The sequence below is a fragment of the Salvelinus sp. IW2-2015 genome, linkage group LG1 (genome assembly GCF_002910315.2).
Source record: "Salvelinus sp. IW2-2015 linkage group LG1, ASM291031v2, whole genome shotgun sequence".
NCBI lineage: Eukaryota > Metazoa > Chordata > Actinopteri > Salmoniformes > Salmonidae > Salvelinus > Salvelinus sp. IW2-2015.
In genome coordinates, this window is record NC_036838.1 from 6255472 (window position 1) to 6278018 (window position 22547).

The 22547-nt window shown below is 45.0% G+C and overlaps 1 protein-coding gene and 1 pseudogene across 3 annotated transcripts in view; both read right to left on the bottom strand.

Moving 5' to 3' along the window:
• The window catches only part of LOC111951952 (treacle protein), a 53758-nt gene extending 40858 nt beyond the window's left edge, over positions 1-12900 (bottom strand). For all 3 annotated transcript variants that reach the window (XR_011477638.1, XM_023970367.2, XM_070441000.1), the window contains exon 1: positions 12450-12900. The gene's annotated coding sequence lies outside the window, so the exon portion shown is untranslated. The remainder of the gene's footprint in view (positions 1-12449) is intronic.
• Positions 12901-16760: 3860 nt separating this feature from the next.
• LOC111978804 (mucolipin-1-like) overlaps positions 16761-22547 on the bottom strand; it is a 14087-nt pseudogene continuing 8300 nt past the window's right edge.

Consider the following 22547-nt stretch of genomic DNA (forward strand, 5'->3'; position numbering starts at 1 on the left):
GTGGCCGCTCTGCCGGGCATTATAAGGTTAGGGTTGCAGAGTTTTTCTGGCCTGGCTATCACCACAGACAACTCAGAAAACATGGCACGGGCTTTCTTTGGTCAACAGGATCCAAGTCTCGGGCTGATCGAAATTCTCACAGACGAGCAAGGGCACCTGTTCATTACTCGACTGGAGCATGATGAAGAGAGGCTCTGCTGGAGATGATACTCATCTCAGCTTTCGGCTTGCGAAGCTCCAGTTGGTGCAATTGTGGCGTGTTCTCAGTTCAGTTCGTCTTGTACTACAGTATGATATTTGAGGTGCTCGCATGCCCAGGAGGGCTGGCTACTGTGGTTTTTTGCTTACTGTGCGCGTTTGAGGCCCATGGTCTTTTGGCTTTGGGTTTGTGCTAGTGATCCTATGGAGTCGTCTGCTCTGCTCCAGTTTTGGAAAAATCAACAAAAGGCAGTGGCCGACCTCAGGTCACGTAGTGGGCATGTCGGTTTGCTCAGGTATGGGGTGTCGAGCCGTTTCGGGTGGTCTCTCTATTTGCGTTCCATGCTGTGTCTGAGGACGTCGGGAGATTGACGTGTAAGATAGGGCTAGCGGTGTTGGGGTTCGGGGGTGGTGTTTTTTTTCTGGCGGTCTTTGTTTTCGAGCCGAGGGGCCCATGCCTACACATGTTGAGCCGATGTTTAGGCCGTCCTTGTTTCAAGGAGCTTGTTGTGGACCGGAGATGGGTGAAGCATTCTGCCTCTGGTTCTGAAAGAGGTTGCATGTGTGCGACATTCCAGCAATAGAAGTCGGTTTTTTGATATTTGTCAAGCCCGCTCATCGCGATAATCCGTCACATCTTCGGTTAGTTGAATTCGGCCGTTTGTAATGTCTTGAGGATGTCCTCCTAGACCGGTGTAACCATTGGTTTCATTTTGATTCCTAAGCTTAGCCTAACGAACCTTCGTGTCGTTTTTTTTTGTTTGTGTTTTTTGTTTTGATTTTGATGTCGGTAGGAGCTGACCTATAACCGTACGTGCGGGGTGGAGTTTGATGCTAAGCTTAGCCTGCAAACCTGTTACCATATTTCTGCTTTGTTGGTTTAGTTGCACTCGCCGTAGCGTGGTATGCCCTATAACTTTAACGCCATCGCACGTGTTGATTGTCCGCGTTGCTATGAGGCGTCTTAGCCCTAAAACCTTAACCATTTTGTCGGATTGGGTTATTGCCCCATGTGGCTGCTTTGGTCTTGGCTTTGCCATGTTGTGTTTTTGGTTTCTGTGTTTCTTGTTTGTGGTTGTGCTTGTGTTTGCTGTCGTTGAGTTTGATGCCTTATATCTCTGCGGCCCTAAACCTGTACATTGCGGAGTTGAAGGTGCCCTAAAGTCTGAGTCCTCTAAAACCTTAACTCAGCTTGCCGTGCTGTTGCGCTAGTTTGGGATTGGGCCTAATAGCCGTTAGCCGCTAAACGTATTGGAACCCAGTTCGAGGTTTGAATGGCCGTAAGTTCTTATGCCCTACATGAGTTCCCCGTTACATTGGCGGGGTGTGGGTGTGGTACGTTTCGAACTTGCCCTTAGCTTAGTGCCCTAATGCCGTTTTATAGCCAGGAGTCGGGTTTGGTTGTGGTGGTTTGAGTTGATTGCCTTTGGGAGCTTGATGCTTCCGTTATAACGCTGTGTGGAAAATCCGAATCGGGTGTTTGTCAGTTTGGGTGGGGTCTGGTAGTCTGATGTGGCCTAAGTAGCCTAAACATCGTAACCATGTGCGGCAGTTGAATTTGACTATAGTAGTCTCGCTCTAAACACTTGTAGACATTGTTGGGATATCATCAGGTATTGGACATTTGAGAAACGTGGATGAAAGTCTAATTCTGAGGCGAGACTGAAGTTGTTGAGGCAAACTATACGATCAAGCCCCAATATTCTCCTATTCCATTAATTGGAGAGGGGTTACATTTCAAGCCAGCCCAGCATGTTGGATATGTATTTAATACATTATCTTGGGTGACAACACGTTTGAATGTSTATGTATTTAAAGGCCCAGTGTAGTCAAAAACATGATTTTCCTGTGTTATTATATATTTCCACACTATGAGGTTGGAATAATCCTGAAAATKATGATCATGCCCTTTTAGTGTAAGAGCTGTGAAAAGACTGCCTGAAATTTCAGCCTGTTGTGGTGGGATGGAGTTTGGGCCTGCCTGGTGACATCAGAAAATTAGTTAATAGACCAATAGCTCTGTGCTAAGAAGCCATCTGTTAAAATATATATATATATTTTTTAACTTAATTGTTACCCAGAAATGATTTGATATAGAGATTTAAAAAAATGGCTGCATTGGACCTTTAATAGGCCTAAATTACATTGGGTAAACTTGTGAAAAGTGCAGCATGAGATTATGATAAGATCCTATATGTAGGCTGCAACTAGCGAGTGGTTGTACGAGGCTCTATATAGGCTAGTAGGCAGGGTATAAGAAGGGTATGTGCCGTAAGTGGCGAGGCGTGTGTGAGTGAGTGATGTCCTCGGCAGACCCAACACTAACCACAACTGCCGCATTCTTACACACACACTGCACAAGAGGCAGGAAACCACACAAAACAAAACACAGCTCTACTCCAAAGAATTCATTCTGGGACACAGTGAGGGAGGGAGAGGCGCTAGCATTCCTTCACAGTCCCTGCTGGCGTCTGATAATAACAAAAAGGCTGTGGTTGCCGACCCGACTTTTCCAGGATCTTTAGTCGGCTGCACACAAAGATCCAGAGCTTCTGCATAYGTGTATATTCTCTACTTTAGGTGCAGAGAACAGGCTACTCAGTGGAATGGTGCTCGTTTAATAAAGTTAGATCAAAGCTGAATCATTGTCTGCAAGATCACAGGGATCACAGTATTCCACAGAAGCGAATATTATAGCATAAAACTACAGTAAGACAAAAACACCAAGCATTCACCATGATCATTCGTCAAGTTACCAGTGAAACATCCATGCAGCATCATTCTATAGTAACCATTTGATCTCAATCAGCTTAAATGGAGGATATGCATTCAGATTTTCTTCAGTTATACAGTGTTGTTTAGAAGTAGCCTACAGTGCTGTTTAGAATGATGGAGCCAACTAAATTTAGAGCAGATTGTGTTAAACTGTAGCATAGCCTACCTGTGTATTTTGCCTAGTGGCGCGCGCTGTTGACTAACTTTATACTACTTTGCCATTATATCCGGTTCTGTTACATAGATCGTGCAGACGTCGATCCAACTTTGTTAAACGAGCACCATGACAATTTGCCCAATGACTGTATGCGTCGCCTGAGTAGCCGGTTCTCTGCGCGTAGGGAATATATACACTCGGAAGCTTTTAGTGCTGTAGACTAAAGATCCTGAAAAAGCCAGAGCCACACCGTAACAAAAACAGGCCATGGTGGACGACACACTACTGTGGGCTCTCCCAGGGAAGCGATGCACCGCTGCCTTCCCAAGCTCGCCCTATGGTGGCAGGCTTTTCACAGGGACCTGMGGGTGAGGGCAAGGTGCTGATCTCCTATGARGCATCTCAAAAGGAGAAACTCTCCCATAGAGGAAAACTTGCTGACCTTTACCCTTCCGTTTAACCAGAACCACTGGCACAATGGACTCAGAGTGGAATTACTCAGTGGGAATATGAGCTCATGCCGACCTGAAAAGCCACCGCTACTAACTAACTAAAGCCCATGGCATCTCATCTGGCAGTACACTGAAGAAGTAGCACTCATTTCAGTTCGAGACAGAATTGAAGCATAAAACCGATGATGTCAATGGCAAATCGAATATCAAAAATGACCTATCAAATCCCTCCATGGCTAATCAAAAACGAACACACAGGATCCCCAAGCCAGCCAGCATTAAATGACTACGGGTACAATCCAAAACAACTAGAGCCCCCTACTAGAGCCCTGCACGGGCATGAATTTAAAGCCCGAACCCTAACTATGCCCGAGACGTTCAGGCCCGATTGCTTCTGTCAAATTTAAGGYCCGAAATCAGCAATGACTTCCTCCATTAGTAAACCCTTTAGTTGCGACTCTCCATCTGTCACAAGCTCCCTGCACTCCGAGTCAGTGAGTAACCATAGCAAGGGCTCCACTTGGGCTGCTCTGCTCAATGAAGAGACATGAGAGCAGTTAGCTGTAAACTCTGACAAAACACAAGGAACATTGTTATGATCCTGGTCATATATGACTGTACTGCGCAGCAAAGCACAAGCAAAGGGCTCAGCTTCAAAATGTTAGTGGTCAATTTAGTGATACCCCAGCCCTGTCTGTATCCTAGTTATTGATGAATAAACAGGCCCTAACCCGATGTTTAATGTCGGGGCCCGTCGGGCAGCGGAGCTCTACCCCACCAAGCACCCTTTTCCTGCATCACCCCACCCGTCACTGGGTGTCCCCTGCACTGTGGTTGGATGATGGGACTTCTGGAAGCCCCGCCCCATGTATAGTTGGCACGCCACAGAGCTTTTTAACTCTAGACAAAGACTTGTACGATGGGTCGGCACAGTCCTACCTCCGTGGATGACTGATGAGGCTGGGGAGAACCACTTTTGGAGACACAAAGGCACAAAGCCCCTTTGCCAACTTGGGTAGACCACAGATATACGGAGAAAACAAAAAGATGCTTCTAAGCTATTCTATGGATCAGTAGTGGACATCTCCTAGTCATGGAGCACTGCAGTCTGTGCATGCTCCTGTTCCAGTCCAGCTTCTGTGAATAAACCCTATCTTGGTCTAATGAAAGACCAGAATTAGTTGATTGCTTGGCTGAAGTGTGTCCTGCATTGGAACAAAATCCTGCAAGCGCTGCAGCCCTCCAGGATTAGAGCCGCTGTCGCGGGACACTAAGCATTGGATTAGCCATGCTAAACAATTCATGAGCTGGACTGTGTACTTAAAACACGTTAAAGTTMATTAATTCCATAGGGGGGCACGGAGAATGTGCTAACTTACGTTAAAGCGCTCGATAACGGGATGAGGAGGATAAGGCTGTGGCGAGTCACGCTACAGGCTAAGTGGATAGTTAGTGTAGCCAATTAGCCTTGGGGGAATCAGATGGGGATGGGCTAGCCTAGCCTAACAAGTTAGTGTTAAGGRAAATCATAAGACAATGGGGTAACCTAGTCATGTAGCCTGGGGGGACTGAGAAGGGAATGGACTCGCGGCTAGCCTAGCCACTAGCCTACGTGCTGCAGGCAGTCAGAACAATCTGGATAAAACTGGACCAGGTTCAAAGCAGCACTGAGCCAGGTTTGGTCTGGGGGTCTCTTCAGGACAAGGCATGAATAGGGGCGAATGTTCCCGCAGGGTGGGAGATGGCAGAGGGGAGGTGTGTGTGCTGGTTGTCAGTGGGTAATCTGAGGATTAAAAGGTAACAGACAGGTCCCATTGTCTGCCCCTGTGCCCACTGAGCCCCCTTTGGCCTGGGGCATAGAGGGGCGTATGGATTAGCTCAGCCGAGGCAGGGGGACAGGGGTAGCAGCTGGCACGCTTGGTTTTGGCCAAAATCCCACGAGAACAACCACAGAACAACCAGACATGGGACACCAGGGCTCTAAATTCATAATTCCTTGATTCTTTTAAAAATCCACCTCTCTAAAAACAAGTCTCTCACTGTTGCTGCCTGTATAACCACCTCTTGCCCCCGCTGTCTGACACCATAGAACTGATGCCCCCCATCTGATCTTCAGAACTCGTGCTGCTAGCGACCCCCAGACTGTGCTCTGGACACCCATATGTGAACTGATTGCCCCCCATCTATCTTCAGAGCTCGTGCTGCTAGGCACCTAAACTGGAACATGCTTAACACCCCAGCCATCCTACAATCTAAGCTTGATGCCCTTCAATCTCACACAAATGATCAATGAACCTACCAGGTACCACCCCAAACCGTAAACACGGGCACCCTCATAGATATCATCCAAATCAACTTGCCCTCTAAATACACCTGTGCTCTGTTTCAACCAAGATCTCAGCGATCACTGCCTCATTGCCTGCATCCGTACGGGTCAGCGGTCAAACGACCTCCATCTGCATCACGTCAAACGCTCCCTGAAACACTTCAGCGAGCAGGCCTTTCTAATCGACCTGGGCCGGGGTATCCTGGAAGGATATTGATCTCATCCCGTAGATAGAGGATGCCTGTTTTTTGTTTTTTTTTTAAATGCCTTCCTCACCATCTTAAATAAGCAGCCCCATTCAAGAAATTTAGAACCAGGAACAGATATAGCCCTTGGTTCTCTCCAGACCTGACTGCCTTAACCAACACAAAAACATCCATATGCTCTGCATTAGCATCCAACAGCCCCTTGATATGCAACTTTTCAGGGAAGCTAAAAACCAATATACACAGGCAGTTGAGAAGGCTAGCTTTTTCAAGCAGAAATTTGCTACCTGCAAACACAAGCTCAAAAAAGTTCTGGGACACTGTAAAGTCCATGGAGAATAAGAACACCTCCTCCCAGCTGCCCACTGCACTGAAGATAGGAAGCACTGTCACCACCGATAAATCCACTTAACTGAGAATTTCAATAAGCATTTTTCTACGGCTGGCATGCTTTCCACCTGGTACCCCTACCCGTGCAACAGCACTGCACCCCCCACAGCAATCTGCCTAAGCCCTCCCCCATTTCTCCTTCCCCAAATCCAGATATCTGATGTTCTGAAAGACGGAAAATCTGACCCTTCAAAATCATTGGGCTAGACAATCTGGACCCTCTCTTTCTAAAATATTGCTGTATTTGCGAATCCCTATTACTAGCCTGTTCAACCTCTCTTCCGTGTCATCTGAGATTCCCAAAGATTGGAAAGCAGCTGCGCTCATCCCCCTCTCAAAGGGGGGACACGCTTGACCCAAATTGCTACAGACCTATCTCTAGTCCACCCTGCCTTTCAAGGTCTTCGAAAAGCCAAGTCAACAAACAGATTACCGACCATTTCGGATTCCACCGTTACCTTCTCCGCTATGCAATCTGGGTTTCAGAGCTGGTCATGGGTGCACCTCAGCCACACTCAAGGTCCTAAACGATATCTTAACCGCCATCGATAAGAAACAATATTGTGCAGCCGTATTCATTGACCTGGCCAAGGCTTTCGGACTCTGTCAATCACCACATCAGACTCAACACCCTCGGTTTCTCAAATGATTGCCTCGCCTTGGTTCACCAACTACTTTCCGATAGAGTTCAGTGTGTCAAATCAGAGGGCCTGTTGTCTGGGCCTCTGGCAGTCTCTATTCGGTGCCACCAGGGTTCAATTTCTTGGGCCAACTCTTTTCTCTGTATATATCAATGACGTCGCTCTTGCTGCTGGTGAGTCTCTGATCCACGCTCTACGCAGACGAACAACAACCGATTTCTATGTACAACTCTCCTTCCATAGCCTCCAACTGCTCTTAAAGAAAGTAAAACTAAATGCATCGCTCTTCAAACGATCGCTGCCTGCACCTGCCCGTCCGTCCAACATCCACTACTTCTGGACGGTTCTGACTTAGAATTATGTGGACAACTACAAATACCTAGTGTCTGGTTAGACTGTAAACTCTCCTTCCAGACTCACATCAAACATCTCCAATCCAAATTTAAATCTAGAATTGGCTTCCTATTTCGCAAACAAAGCATCCTTCACTCATGCTGCCAAACATACCTCGTTAAAACTGACCATCCTACCTAATCCTCGACTTCGGCGATGTCATTTACAAAAATAGCCTCCAATACCCTACTCAATAAATTGGATGCAGTCCATCACAGTGCATCCGTTTTGTCAGCAAAGCCCCATATACTACCCACCACTGCGACCTGTACGCTCTCGTTGGCTGGCCCTCGCTTCATACTCGTCGCCAAACCCACTGGCTCCAGGTCATCTACAAACCCTGCTAGGTAAAGTCCCACCTTATCTCAGTCGCCGTGGTCACCATAGCAGCACCCGCACTGTAGCACGCGCTCCAGCAGGTATATTCTATCTGGTCACCCCCAAAACCAATTCTTCCTTTTCTTCCTTCTTCTTCCTCCTTCCAGTTCTCTGCTGCCAATGACTGGAACGAACTACAAACATTTCTGAAACTGGAAACACTTATCTCCCTCACTAGCTTTATGCACCAGCTGTCAGAGCAGCTCACAGATTACTGCACATGTACATAGCCCATCTATAATTTAGCCCAAACAACTACCTCTCCCCTACTGTATTTATTTTGCTCCTTTGCACCCCATTATTTCTCTCTACTTTGCACGTTCTTCCACTGCAAATCTACCATTCCAGTGTTTTACTTGCTATATTGTATTTACTTCGCCACCACAGCCTTTTTTTTGCCTTTACCTCCCTTATCTCACCTCATTTGCTCACATTGTATATAGACTTAGTTTTCTACTGTATTATTGACTGTTTGTTTTACTCCATGTGTAACTCTGTGTTGTTGTACGTGTCGAACTGCTTTGCTTTATCTTGGCCAGGTCGCAATTGTAAATGAGAACTTGTTCTCAACTTGCCTACCTGGTTAAATAAAGGTTAAATAAAAAATGTATAAAAACATTTCTCGCCTCTTCTCAAAACCCATTGGAGAAGGTCTGAGGGGTTTGCGAAGGAGGCAAGGGGATCGGTTGCGGGGAATCACTGAAACACTAATTGAGAAGAAGCCATGACAGACCAGGGACACYAGGCTTTGGAGGGATGGGGAGGGTGAGGCTGACAGTGGGATGGCTACAGGGCCGCTCCTCTCTGGGGATCAGGAAGAAAGTCAATAGTGGAAAGTAGCTGTGCTCTGTGTTGCTGCTGCCGCAGGGCCAGATCAGTTACCAGGGCTATGAGCAGCCAGGGTGAGCCCAGGCCAGATGGACTGATCCCATCGCGCCTGCCTGGCTGCCATGCACTTGGGCGCACACACACACACACACACACACACACACACACACACACACACACACGGCTCTATTACTGAACACACAGACCTGGGTTACTCATGGGTCGAGAGGCAGACCAGAGGAAAACAGGATATGTGTAACCAGCCACGACACACACAGCAGGGGCCGTCATACACAGCAGGGGCCGTCATACCCACACCTCAAACCTTGGGGTCAACACCGAACCACAAATCAAACCTTGTCCCAAAGCACACCATTAAAACAAACCAGATATGGCTAAAGTATATCGGGAGGGATGCAGCGTGTATAGATTTGAATGAAGCCTCATTGGAAAAATATGAAATAAGTGGACTTATTTGTTCTTTGAGCAGCCATCTCAAGGTCAGACCAGAACACAGGATCTGACCAAATCCSATTCCTGAATGTGCTGAAYACTTTAGATCATAGCAGAGCCACATCTCACAATGYCAGGCGGCCAGAGTCTAAAAGCAGTGTGTCCATTGCTTCGTGGCTAATAAAGAGAACRCTGAATCCCAAGGCACAGACCASCACAGTGGCAAGCGCTACAGCAGCACAACCAACCACAGCCTTCCATGGGACAGCCGGCAGCAGCMCTTCCAGACTGGAGMCCGTGTCTGCGTCCCAAATAGCACCCGTCTCCCTATATTTGGGACGGACTTACTGAGACACCATAGAAACCAGTGCGAGAACACATGATGAAACCTACTGTAATTGTATTCACAGGATGCGTGACGTATGGAATGCAGCAAATCGAGGGATTTTACKGCTGTTGATAGGGTAGATAATAGCTAGTGAGCAGGTGTGTGGTGTGTAATTAGGAACCACTTCATCTGCTCACCATGCAGGGCAAAGAAAATGGATTTGAGCCCATTGACCTTGACATCCATTAGGTAACATCTCAGCAGCTGTTGCGTTGATGCTTTCGCATGGCCCCAACAAGAGCAAATAAAGGAGCATTAGCAAAATGGAAAGCCATGAGTCAACAGCACACCTTCGTGACTCCCAAGACTATTATTTAAGTGAATTTGTTGAAGGCACCCAACAAAATAACAGATACTGACCTGCGGAATTTTACGGCTGTATCCAATTTAAATCAGCGGTCCGGTCACGCGATCGGGAACAACGCAATGCCAACCACCTGGATTTCTGTGAAAGTCTTACCGAAAATAGACAACTGCAGCTGCCCCATAGGTCGCCATGTTGACTAACAAGGGAGTGTACACTACAGGAGAGGAACCATTTGAAGTGCACCAGTGCATTTACATTCCAAGACTAGTTGGGTGCCAACCATGTTACATGACTCTCGTAGAGAGAACGTTAGTTCTACGAGAGTCAGAGGCTGATCTACGGTCTGTTTTCTTTCAATAACTACAGCGATAAGGATGATTTTAGGGTTGGTAATAYTGATCCTAAACCTGCACTTAGGGTAGTCTCGTCAACCCGACCATAGGCAAAAGAAGTGACTAGGGTATTTTTTGGCATAGACAAACTACGCCACTGCCTACATCACTACTTTATCGGCTTGAATAAAATACTCGCTGGCAAGATCGAGATCACGCATGTTATTTTTAATGAGTGCATTTCGCAAGTGGCTAGTTTGCGTCAACTACCTGCAAAACCACTGCAAAGATTTTGCCTGCAAACATTGGTTTTTAATTGCAACGTTCTGTTATGTCCACCCCACGATTTGGTGGGAGTAACACTGAATGTGTTATTTCTAAATATTGTCCTCCATCCATCATTTCTGGAATTTTCAATGCACCCTGACATGTAGGTGATTATTAACGAGATGGACACTTCCAGGAAACTGTTTGAATGTAGGTCCATTATAATTGACAGTTGATTTGGTTTTAGTCATTTCAAAGTATGTTAAAAATATATATATATAAAAACACCCAGGGGCCAGATTGGACCCCCTCTCGGACTGTATGTTTGACACCCCTGGTCTTGTGAACTTGTTAGAAGCTCAGGCTGCCATAGGCTTCAGTGAGAGAGATGGTTTCACACCCCTGCAGTGATCATTCACACTCAGAGGGGGTTGCCTGAGAGACACTGCTGAGAGGGGACACATTCCCCACTCAGGGTGGGCGAGAGGGTGTCACTGTCAAACCCCTGCAGCAACGTRACCTCTCAGTCAATGTGACACCCTGAAACGKATAATACACCCCTACAACAAAACCCGAAAACAAGATCACATTCACCACATTAGCAAACATCTTGAAAAGGAAGAGTCATGTCTCCTTTAAGAAATCAAATGACAATTTAGCATTTTATTAACAGTTTTCAGATTGAAAGAAAGGACTTGATCACTGATAAAAGGCATGTTATGCTATCATGTTATGCTATACAGAACAATTGATGACAACGGCAGATATGACCAGACTGATGCTGTTTGATAGACTTTTGAAATCTGATGAAGAATCTGTCATTTGATAGACTTCTGTTGACACCCAATCAGTGACATTGAGATGGGGCAGGTGGGATAGCATTGGCTGGCATGTGGAAAGCATGTGTCCCATTACGGATTATGTAACATGTATTTGGAGCCAAACCCCAGATGACAGTATCACTGGGATGTGACATTTCAGAAGCATCAGATGGCGCTCTCCCTCTAGCGCTGCCCAGTCTCAGTCTTGTCATGGATGACATCTCTGAATGTGTAGGTGTGAGTATGAAATCAGACAGCGGTGTGAATAGATCTTGGTGAGCAGTATAATCTAGCAGACATCTCCAGACCGACACTCCCGTTTTCACTGACGTGCTRCTGGTGTAAAAAGTAACTCAAAATCTTCTTGTGATAGAGAAGCATATAGGYCTGCCCATCACAATTTCCCTATCAATTGTGCTCACGTTAGATTTTCAACTGGATGTTAATGGTTTGTACAACGGGAGATTGATTCAGCAATGTAACCAACTAAGAAATGATTTAGACCAATGTTCTTTCATAGCGCCACATGTAAAGGATGCACTTTCGATTGGGCTATCAATCGATAATGGGATCGCGTTCACACCTGTTCTCCATTCGAAAACGCAGTTTCATAGCAGAGTTTACTGGTGAGCCACWGAGAATTTAGCAAAGCCCAAATCTCAGGACACAATCATGAACGGTAAATTAACCCCGGTTTTGCAGTAGCCATTTGGGGCCCTCACTCTCAGAACAATGGGAGTCTGAGTTGGGGCTATAATAGGGGTACGTTTGGTGCCGAGGTTAGTCAATAAATTGATTAAATTAACATAGAACTTAGGCTACGCATACAGTTGTGTCCAGTCACCTCATGCGCCTTGACACGGCTATTTTRGGGAAAGGAAACCACCATCCTAACAGTTCACCGACGTTGTAGGCGTCACATCATATCCAGTTTGAAAACATGGGTTTAACAACGAACGTTTGATCGGTGTCATTTCGTGAGCTTTGTTTGGATAACGTAGCAGCCATTGTTTAACGCGAAAGCAGCATGAGTTAGCAGAAAATAATAAGACACCGAAATGGCAACAATATATCCAATAAATTGCTTATTGCGAGACGTTTGCTGGCTCGTGCTACAATGTATCAATTCCCACTCACCGTAAGAATGTCGAGGCACGCTTCGCAGCGTTTCCCCCCAAATTCTTTCAGGTACCGTCGTAGGCTACTCCTTTTTTAAGGCTTATTCCTCGCTGGCTGGACAAAAACAGACCAAATATGTCGATGCAGAGGTTATAAACGTCCCTTCACTGCCAAGCTTCACACTCAAGCTGTAGATTCAATTGACYTGTTCAAACGGCGTGCATCCCTCTTTTAGTAACGTTCTCAGGACCGCAGAAGCTCACTCTCGAGATGAGGAATCGAATGAGTGGCGTTACCACACAGTCGAGCGAGGGTGAAATTGCAGGAGAAGCATGCCCCCAAAAAATCGATTTCTCCAGCTAGGAACCAATGAAGAACATGGCCTGAGGTTTATTTAAAAAAATATGGATGATGTCATATGCTAAACCACTGCCACTCCTTTTATTTTCTGTGTGCGAGAGTGCCTTGCCCCAATGCCCCATCCCTCACCCATTCTCTGTGTATGAAGTTCCAAAATCCAGCTGCATGGCTAATATTTAAACTACTGCAGGYCTACACTGGATGCCTGTAAGGCCAAACAAATAGGCTAGGCTACATAAGTATGTATACACAGTAGTCTGTAAAGGTTTCAGTTTCAGTTTGGATGAAACATAACTAAGGTCGACCCTTAATGAGAGTTGTCAAATCTGAGATGTCAGTTTTCTCTCGGATATGCATATGTGAAAATGAATAGGCATATTTATTCAACTAGAAAGGCATTGTTCACACTCCTGGTATAGTTATGTCTTATTTTATTAGCATAATGTCACTGTCCGATGAAAACTTAACTCAGTTTTTACAAAGCAGTAACTCAATGTGCTCTGAAACATTTCATAACTCTAGGACCAACAACATTTACCCAAATTTCATAATTGTATGTTCGTTAATGGGAAAATATGGTCATTTTATCAATTTCCAATTTCATCAGACAGCGACGTAAGGTGCATTTGTTGATGGTGCTTATGAAGACATACAGCCTCAGCTACTTTGCCTGCATGGCACTGACTGCCCCCAATGGGAGTGCAGCTTGCTTCTGTCCCTCAGTGCAGCTGCTGGCTTTACAATTAGGAGATCAATGAAAAGACAGGGAACATACAAAGACTATGAAATTGACAGAAAGAGACTGAATCGGGCCAAGAAATCTGACAATCAACTGTTGTTATACAGCAAGACGACAAAGAAGAAGAACGAATGAAAGAGGAGGCTTTGGGCAAAGAAAAGTCCCAACTCACAGTGCCAGGAGAGGAGAGGGTTAAGACTGGAAACAGACATGATGCATTCACTCTGGACTAGAGTGATGTGAAATACGTACAGTCGTGGAAAAAAGTTTTGAGAATGACACAAGTCTGCTGCCTCAGTTTGTATGATGGCAATTTGCATATACTCCAGAATGTTATGAAGAGTGATCAGATGAATGCAATTAAATTGCAAAGTCCTCTTTGCCATGCAAATGAACTGAATCCCCCAAAAACATTTCCACTGCATTTCAGCCTGCCACAAAAGGACCAGCTGACATATGTCAGTGATTCTCACGTTAACACAGGTGTGAGTGTTGACGAGGACAAGGCTGGACATCACTCTGTCATGCTGATTGAGTTCGAATAACAGACTGGAAGCTTCAAAAGGAGGGTGGTGCTTGGAATCATTGTTCTTCTCCGTCAATCATGGTTACCTGCAAGGAAACATGTGCCGTCATCATTGCTTTGGCACAAAAAGGGATTCACAGGCAAGGATATTGCTGCCAGTAAGATTGCACCTAAAATCAACCATTTATCAGATCATCAAGAACTTCAAGGACAGCAGTTAATTGTTGTGAAGAAGGCTTCAGGGCGCCCAAGAAAGTCCAGCAAGCGCCAGGACCGTTCCTAAAGTTGATTCATTCGGGGGGCCACCAGTACAGAGCTTGTTCAGGAATAGCAGCAGGCAGGTGTGAGTGCATCTGCACGCACAGTGAGGCGAAGACTTTTGGAGGATGACCTGGTGTCAAGAAGGGCAGCAAAGAAGCCACTTCTCTCCAGGAAAAACATCAGGGACAGACTGATATTCTGCAAAAAGGTACCGGGTTAGACTGCTGAGGACTGGGGTAAAGTCATTTTCACTGATGAATCCCTTCTGATTGTTTGGGGCATCCAGAAAAAAGCTTGTCCGGAGAAGACAAGGTGAGCGCTACGATCAGTCCTGTGTCATGCCAACAGTAAAGCATCCTGAGACCATTCATGTGTGGGGTTGCTTCTCAGCCAAGGGAGTGGGCTCACTCACAATTTTGCCTAAGAACACAACCATGAATAAAGAATGTTACCAACACATCCTCCGAGAGCAACTTCTCCCACCATCCAGGAACAGTTTGGGGACCGAACAATGCCCTTTTTCCAGCATGATGGAGCACCTTGCCATAAGGCAAAAATGATAACTTAGTGGCTCGGGGAACAAAAACATCGATATTTTGGGTCATGGCCAGGAAACTCCCCAGACCTTAATCCCATTGAGAACTTGTGGTCAATCTCAAGAGGCGGGTTGACAAACAAAAACCCACAAATTCTGACAAATCCAAGCATTGATTATGCAAGAATGGGCTGCCATCAGTCAGGATGTGGCCCAGAAGTTAATTGACAGCAATGCAGTGTGGATTGCAGAGGTCTTGAAAAAGAAGGGTCAACACTGGCAAATTTTGACTCTTTGCATCAACTTCATGTMATTGTCAATAAAAGCCTTTGACACGTTTGAAATGCTTGTAATTATATTTCAGTATTCCATAGTAACATCATCTGACAAAAATATCTAAAGACACTGAAGCAGCAAACTTTGTGGAAATTCATATTTGTGTCATTCTCAAAACTTTTGGCCACAACTGAAGACATAGGGATCCTCACCATTCAAACTGCCTTTCTTAGTGTGTGTGTGTGTGTTTACCACACCTCCATTATAGTGTGTGTGGGAGCGGGTGACTCATACGGTGCGTCTGACCCCTCTGTCTGTCTCAGCTACTCACAGGGCTCTGGCAATTGTTACATCTGCAGCCTGTCAGCCTTTACTATCGTCGAGGGCCAATTGCAGAGACTGGGGAACCGAGAGCCTCTCCCTGACCCCGTAGCTTTTATAGTGTGTATGTATATTCGGCCGCAAACTAAGATCCTTAATTGAGTTGTTAGTAAAACCACAAAATCCAGTTAATTCCTGGTTCTGCCCACCCACCTCAATGCTCTCGAATGTTGTCCTATAAGGGTGTGGCTCAGTATTGGTCTCTATGGGAAAGCCTGTGGCAATGGAACAGGGATYAATTGTTAAACCAAAGTGGTTTCTTTCATCCCCCTATTTGATTTGTTGGCCCACAGTCTTCCAGTGAGGTCTTKTTGTTTCACCCATCTGCCAAAACAACACCAACCCCGGACATACTTTGTGTATGCAGCTCCAGGTACAGCTGCATACGCTGCCCATGGCACAGAGCAGATAACCATGCAAGCCCACACACATACAGAGAGGCTAACAGACAGACAGAGASACCGGCAGATATACAGACAGAAAAACAGACCAGCACACACACACGTATACTCATGCTGAAGAAAAGGGTCATGGTGGTCAATTTCTGGCCTGGGTACGAAGTATTTAGTCCACCAAGACAACAGTTAGAGGGAACCTCGTCTAGACAGACAGACACAGACACAGACAGACAAACACACAAAGACACACACACACAGAAACACACAGACAAACAGACAGACACACAGACAGACAGAAAAACAGACCAGCACACACACACGTATACTCATGCTGAAGAAAAGGGTCATGGTGGTCAATTTCTGGCCTGGGTACGAAGTATTTAGTCCACCAAGACAACAGTTAGAGGGAACCTCGTCTCAAAATATCACGGAAGCCTAGTGTGTCACCCCTTTACTACAGTAGCTTCTCTCGGTCATCGTTGTTCGGCAGTCTGGAAACGTGAGGCCACCTTTGACACACTGGAACACATTATCAAACGACAAACTAAATACTATAGAAATAACAATGCCCATTGAAACTTTAGATTGTAGACCATTACCTCAGTGTAGTCATTATGTATTGAGGGCACCATGTAACAACCACAAGCACATCCTCGGGCCATTACAGGTCTCTAGTGCAAAAGGCATATTCCTATGAAAATAACCTGTATGAATAAAGGTTAAATGGAAAAACAATATGGGGGTGTAGTGAGATCCCCAATGGGCTGAACGATTCTCTTCTCATCACTCATCTTGAAAAAGAACGTATACTTAAAAAACTTGGGAATCAATCAATCCATCATTAACACAAAGGAATAATCTAATAATTTATTATTGAAATATTGAGGAAAAAGAGAATTGGTATAATTTAAGGCCAAGTGGCAAACAATAATGGAGGCACTAGAGATGAAGGTGTGAGCATGCGGGTCTGGCAGAGGAGATGTAGTCATTGTTTGTGTGTGTTTGTATTTGGTGTGGAAGAAAAACAATAAAAACCAAACGCCAGCATCAAGTGGTGTGCACATACACAGTGGACACAMCMAGTAGACTACYAGAGTGCAAAAACAAAGAGTGTGTCACTGAGATGGGCGTGGGCCAAGAGCTCAGCTAAAGGATGGGCAGCCAGGACAGTACTTAATGGATGATGATATTAGATTTAGTGGGCTGGAAGGAATGATGTGCTGCATCAGCCGCCAAAGGCTGGTTAGGAAAGGTATGTTACCAGGCAGTGAAGGCTGCTGAGGGGAGGACGGCTCATAAAAATGTCTGGAACAGAGCGAATGGAATGGCATCAAAAATAATGGCCGGAACGGAGAAAATGGAATGGCATCGAAAACATGGAAACCATGTGTTTGTTACCATTTCATAAATTCTGCTCCAGACATTACCACGAGCCCGTTTTCCCCAATTAAACTTCTTCGGGATCGGTGTCCCGTCCACGGGACGGTTGAGCTAACGTAGGCTAATGCGATTAGCATGAGGTTGTAAGTAACAAGAACATTTCCCAGGACATATCTGATATTGGCAGAAAGCTTAAATTCTTGTTAATCTAACTGCACTGTCCAATTTACAGTAGCTATTACAGTGAAAGAATACCATGCTATTGTTTGAGGAGTGCACAATTTTGAACATGAAAAGTTATTCATAAACAAATTAGGCACATTTGGGCAGTCTTGATACAACATTTTGAACAGMAATGCAATGGTTCATTTGATCAGTCTAAAAACTTTGCACATACACTGCTGYCATCTAGTGGCCAAAAYCTAAATTGCACCTGGGCTGGAATAATACATTTTGCATTTCAAAGATGGTACAAAAAATATATAAAAGAASWGTTGTTTTTTTCTTTGTATTATCTTTTACCAGATCTATTGTGTTATATTCTCCTACATCCCTTTCACATTTCCACAAACTTCAAAGTGTTTCCTTTCAAATGGTACCAAGAATATGCATATCCTTGCTTCAGGGCACGAGCGACAGGCAGTTAGATTTGTGTATGTCATTTTAGGCGAAAATTGGATAAAAGGGATGGCTCCTTAAGAGGTTTTTAAGGTGCCACGAACTTCCTGTGTTACCAGGATATGGGCACAAGTATTCTATTTAAGGAGATCTACCATCGCCGKTTTGATATGTGGACTGTGACGAATTTGTGCATATTGAATGTTACATGAATTGTGTAAATGTATCTATGGTATTTGTTGTACTATAATACATTTTGTCTTCGGTTGTATTAGATCCCTATTGTCTCGCTCTACCTAATAAACAGATCTTGGATGTAAGGTGGTCTATTCTCCTCCTTTAGGATGTTATTGTCCGAGTCTGAGGGGTGCAAAAGTCCTTATTCCCCCTTCTGTTAACTTCAGGTAATTACATCCTGAGGTAAACTCATGATTTTCCTTCACACAAGCTTGACTATGGGCTTGAGTTTCATGCAAACAATATATAACTCAAACATCAACAAAGCAGAGAATTTGACCAGCTTTGTTTGGATCAAAATCAAGTGGTGAAGAAACCAAAGTATGGCTGCGTCCTGATTCTTTACCCTTTTTAAAAAGCTTTGCACTTGCACACTTCCCGKCATGGATTTAACAAGATTAAATTCTTTYTAGCCAACGATTAAACCAATCCATTGCTTTTAAATTCATTGATGTGTGCAAATGCAGACTTCGCGAGAAGGGTGGAGAATCKGGATGCAGCCCAAAGCAATTGCCACCACCTCCTTCTCCGAAGTATTTCCAGCCACGTGAACAAACAGGCATTTAATCATCAGTGGTTTGGCATCATTCCCGAGTGTGGCACAGAGATCCAACATACTCAAAACAATGTTCAAGTAAGATGAACATAAAAAAAGATTACACAATGAACTGTTTACATGTCTACAGACTGCTCGGACAGGACATCCAAGTGTCTAATACTACAATATACAAACGCAAGGCCATAAACAAATCCTGTTTGTGTACTGCTTAGTTAAGAACATACATTTAATTTAAATGTACTAAATGACCATTAAAATAAGAGCTACATGACTCCTCACCGACAGACAGGCTATATGCCCAGTACCATTTCAGCCCCTAGCCACTTCTCGTAGCCTCCAGCCCTTTGGTGTTCTCAGATCCTAAAGAACGGATATGGTGAAAGCTCTGCTTTTAGCCTATTTGGGAGGTTATATTCCCATATAACTTTGCCTACACCTTGGTTCTTTGGAATCTATCAACGCCAAAAGGTTCACTTTTAGAAGAAGTAACTGTGACCGAAATGGAAGCAGGCCTATAACCTATTATAAAAAACATGTTTTCCCCTCCTCCTTCAATAGTGATTGGAGTACAAAGCTCAATGCATGACCACTTTCTGGAGCCTGAGTCTGAAGACCACACTCCCCTTAGGCGTTCCTCTCTAGATACATAAAACAACCCAACATTAAAAAAAACAAAATAATTTAAACTTTCACAAGGACAAAGCAATTGGTTAGTTTTAAACTAGACATCATTATGAGACATAAAACAGAATGGGAACAAAACCTACGTAAGAGCATTCTTCTGGGTCAACATCACAAGCATTACTGCAGTGCWCGCAAATACCCCATCCCTCTGGCCTCGTTTAGCTGTYCTGCCTGCTCGTTTTCCTCTCCTCGTTACTCGCAGGCAGTCTTTGTTCCGTAGACCAGTCGGATACAATTTGCAGTTCTCCATCAATATTGTCAATGACTGGAGCATAGGCCTTTAAAAAAAAGATAGATGAACTCTCCATTTTCCAATCATGTAGTTTCCTCATTTAAAGGAAGTTATATTCAGGTCAGGCAAAATTGGAAAGTCACATTTCCATTGCGACCGGAATGTTGTGCCATGGTGGGTGGTGGGTCTTTGTGAGACTCGGGACTTGACTACTTCCCTCCGTGTCCCTTTATCAAATGGACTCTGACCAAGCAGTGTTCCGCACGTGGCGATAAAAAGCATAATTTGTGCCTCGTGAACAGGACATGTACAGTGTAGAACTTGACACGTACAAATTGACAATGGCACTGMCGTTTACCCTGTGTGCCGCGTCATCGGATGAACACCTACTGAAACTAAATGGGACTGTAGGTGTGCTTCAGATGATGCACTGCATCTCTTTCTRTGTCCAACTTAAACTACAGRACAATTCTATGGATATTGTTCCTGGAGACCAGAACCAGCACCTGGGTGAGAGTACTGKTTTTTTAATTGATCGGTCTTAAAACGCTGAAATACTATGGCTGCGTTTAGACAGGCAGCTAAACTCTGATCTTGTTTTTACCGATCAAATCTGAAAAATATCTGATGTGAAAGGTCAAAAGGCCAATTAGTGGGGGGGAAACTTTTTGAATTGGGCTGCCTGTCTAAACACAGCCTATTTGGCAGGAGATTTGTACACCGGAGCAAAGATTAAGGTCATTGAGTGAGCCATTGGGTCCAGGCGCAGTGCAGGGTTTAAGTTCAATTTACTTGTACACTTGAGTGCAGCGGTSGTGACCACAAAGCGCTGTGGCCAAGCCAGCCTTGCTCTCAGCAGTTCTTGATGGGCTGGCGCCTCATGACAGGGCAATGAGTCATGTGAATTGGACTTAAGTGCTCTCTCCTTAGGGACAGTGGAAGTGCTACTCCAGAGCAGTCTCTGGCCTAGTATGCATGTCATTGTCATCCCCTTCATATATAACCAGAACTTCTGACATAAAAAACATGCTTTGTCCAGTTCTTGTAACTTGTGCAGCTTACAGAACACCTAAAAACTAATGTAAAACAATTAAAAGAAGCTAAATGTYCTAACAAGACATTCCACATTGCACTATGGCCCTCAGCAAGTATGGATTGTGCGTAAATCCCAATTTTGGCRAAACACTGTTCTCTTTCTGTGTGGGGAATTACTGTGCAACATCCCTATAACATTCACACAACGCAGGTGGTCTCGTCAATGAATCCACTCAAAAAAGACTTGGCTTYCAGCTCATAGTCCTGGCTCATGCCTGACCCAGATTTGATGGYAAAGGCAATGAAAATCTGGACGCAGTGCGGCGCTCCGGGCCAGCAGAGAGCGCTGTAGGTCCAGACACCACAGCCCAGTCAGTTCACCAAAAGGACGTCCTCGTATGTTGTCGTTCTGAGGGAAGAAACAAACACTTAACACGATAGCGCATACACATGTAGAAAAACATAAACGTCTCAACCATGATAGAAAGGATAACAGTGAATGCATCGGTTATTGTCTGGTCACTGAAGTGGCATCTACTGCTGATCATTCTACAGAGGAACATCCATCACCATCAATTTACACCCGTCTGATGCCTTCAGATCTGCAAAAACTGAAGAGGTTAGGAGCTGGAGGGTGGATTCTGAACCCGGCCTTGACCTCTACCTCCAGTCTTGACCTGTGCCCTCTGACCCACCTGTCACAGCAGCAGAAGAAGGAGCAGGGCGAGGTCTCGAGGCCCCGGAACATCCCCGAGCTGGGCGTGTCAGTGCATTCTGCGATGAAGGCGTGCAGGTCCGTAATGTGGTAGGGCTCCTGGGTTTGGTGCTGGAGGGACAGGAGAGGAGACATGCATCCATGTTTAGGTTACCCACTTTCTGCATGTCAAATGGAACCCTATTCCCTATGTAGTGCACTACCATTGACCTGGCACTATCTAGGGAATAGGGAGCCATTTGGGACATAGGGCTTTCACTTGGTGTTGTTGTTTGGAATTGGYTTCTGTTTGTACCGCTATGAGCAGTGAACATGAACGCTCTTTATGAGGAATGCAACTCTAAATATGAATCTACATCCCACAAAATGTATTGTGGAAACCCAACTATACGCCTCAACTCCAAATGAAAGTAAAAGACAAGCAGCAAATAAGAAATTATACAATGCTTATCTTTTACATTCACTTGGATTAGAGTCTGTTCTAAGGGATACTTCGGGATTTTGGCAATAAAGTCCTTYATCTACTTCCCCAGTCAGATGAACTTGTGGATACCATTTTTATGTCTCTGCGTGCAGTTTGAAGGAAGTTGCTAACTAGAGTTAGCGCAATTGCTAAATAGCATTAGAGCAATGACTGGAAGTCCAGGGTGACTGCAAGCATGCTAGCAGATACTATTGTCTTCCAGTTATACTGCGTTAACGCAATGGCTTGAGAAATTACCTCTAACTTCCTTCATAGATAAAGGGCTATAAAGTCTCATGACTCTTGGCTGTACCTTGATCTCTGACAATGCACATCGTTGAAGAACATTTTCAAATGAAAATCACACTGCGGATTATGAGTTTTACTGTATTTTTGACACATATCTGTGCTCTTTTGGCTGACACAAATGTTTCCCTTTGTTGTTACCTTGATGGTTTCGTAGGCGCCGGTGATGAGGGCGATGAAGAGCGACAGTACCATGTAGATGAAGAGGGAGATGAAGGTGTACAGGTAGACCTGGCTGAACACCCACACCAGCGTGCTGCTCTCCTGCATCTCAGAGAAGGTCACAAACATGTCGTCGCCGTTGATCAGCGAGAACAGGCACTCTGACACCATGGAGAGAGAGCGGAACTGACGGCGGGAGAGAGAGAGGGAAACAGTTAAATGACATTTAGTGTACTTCATAGCAATGCA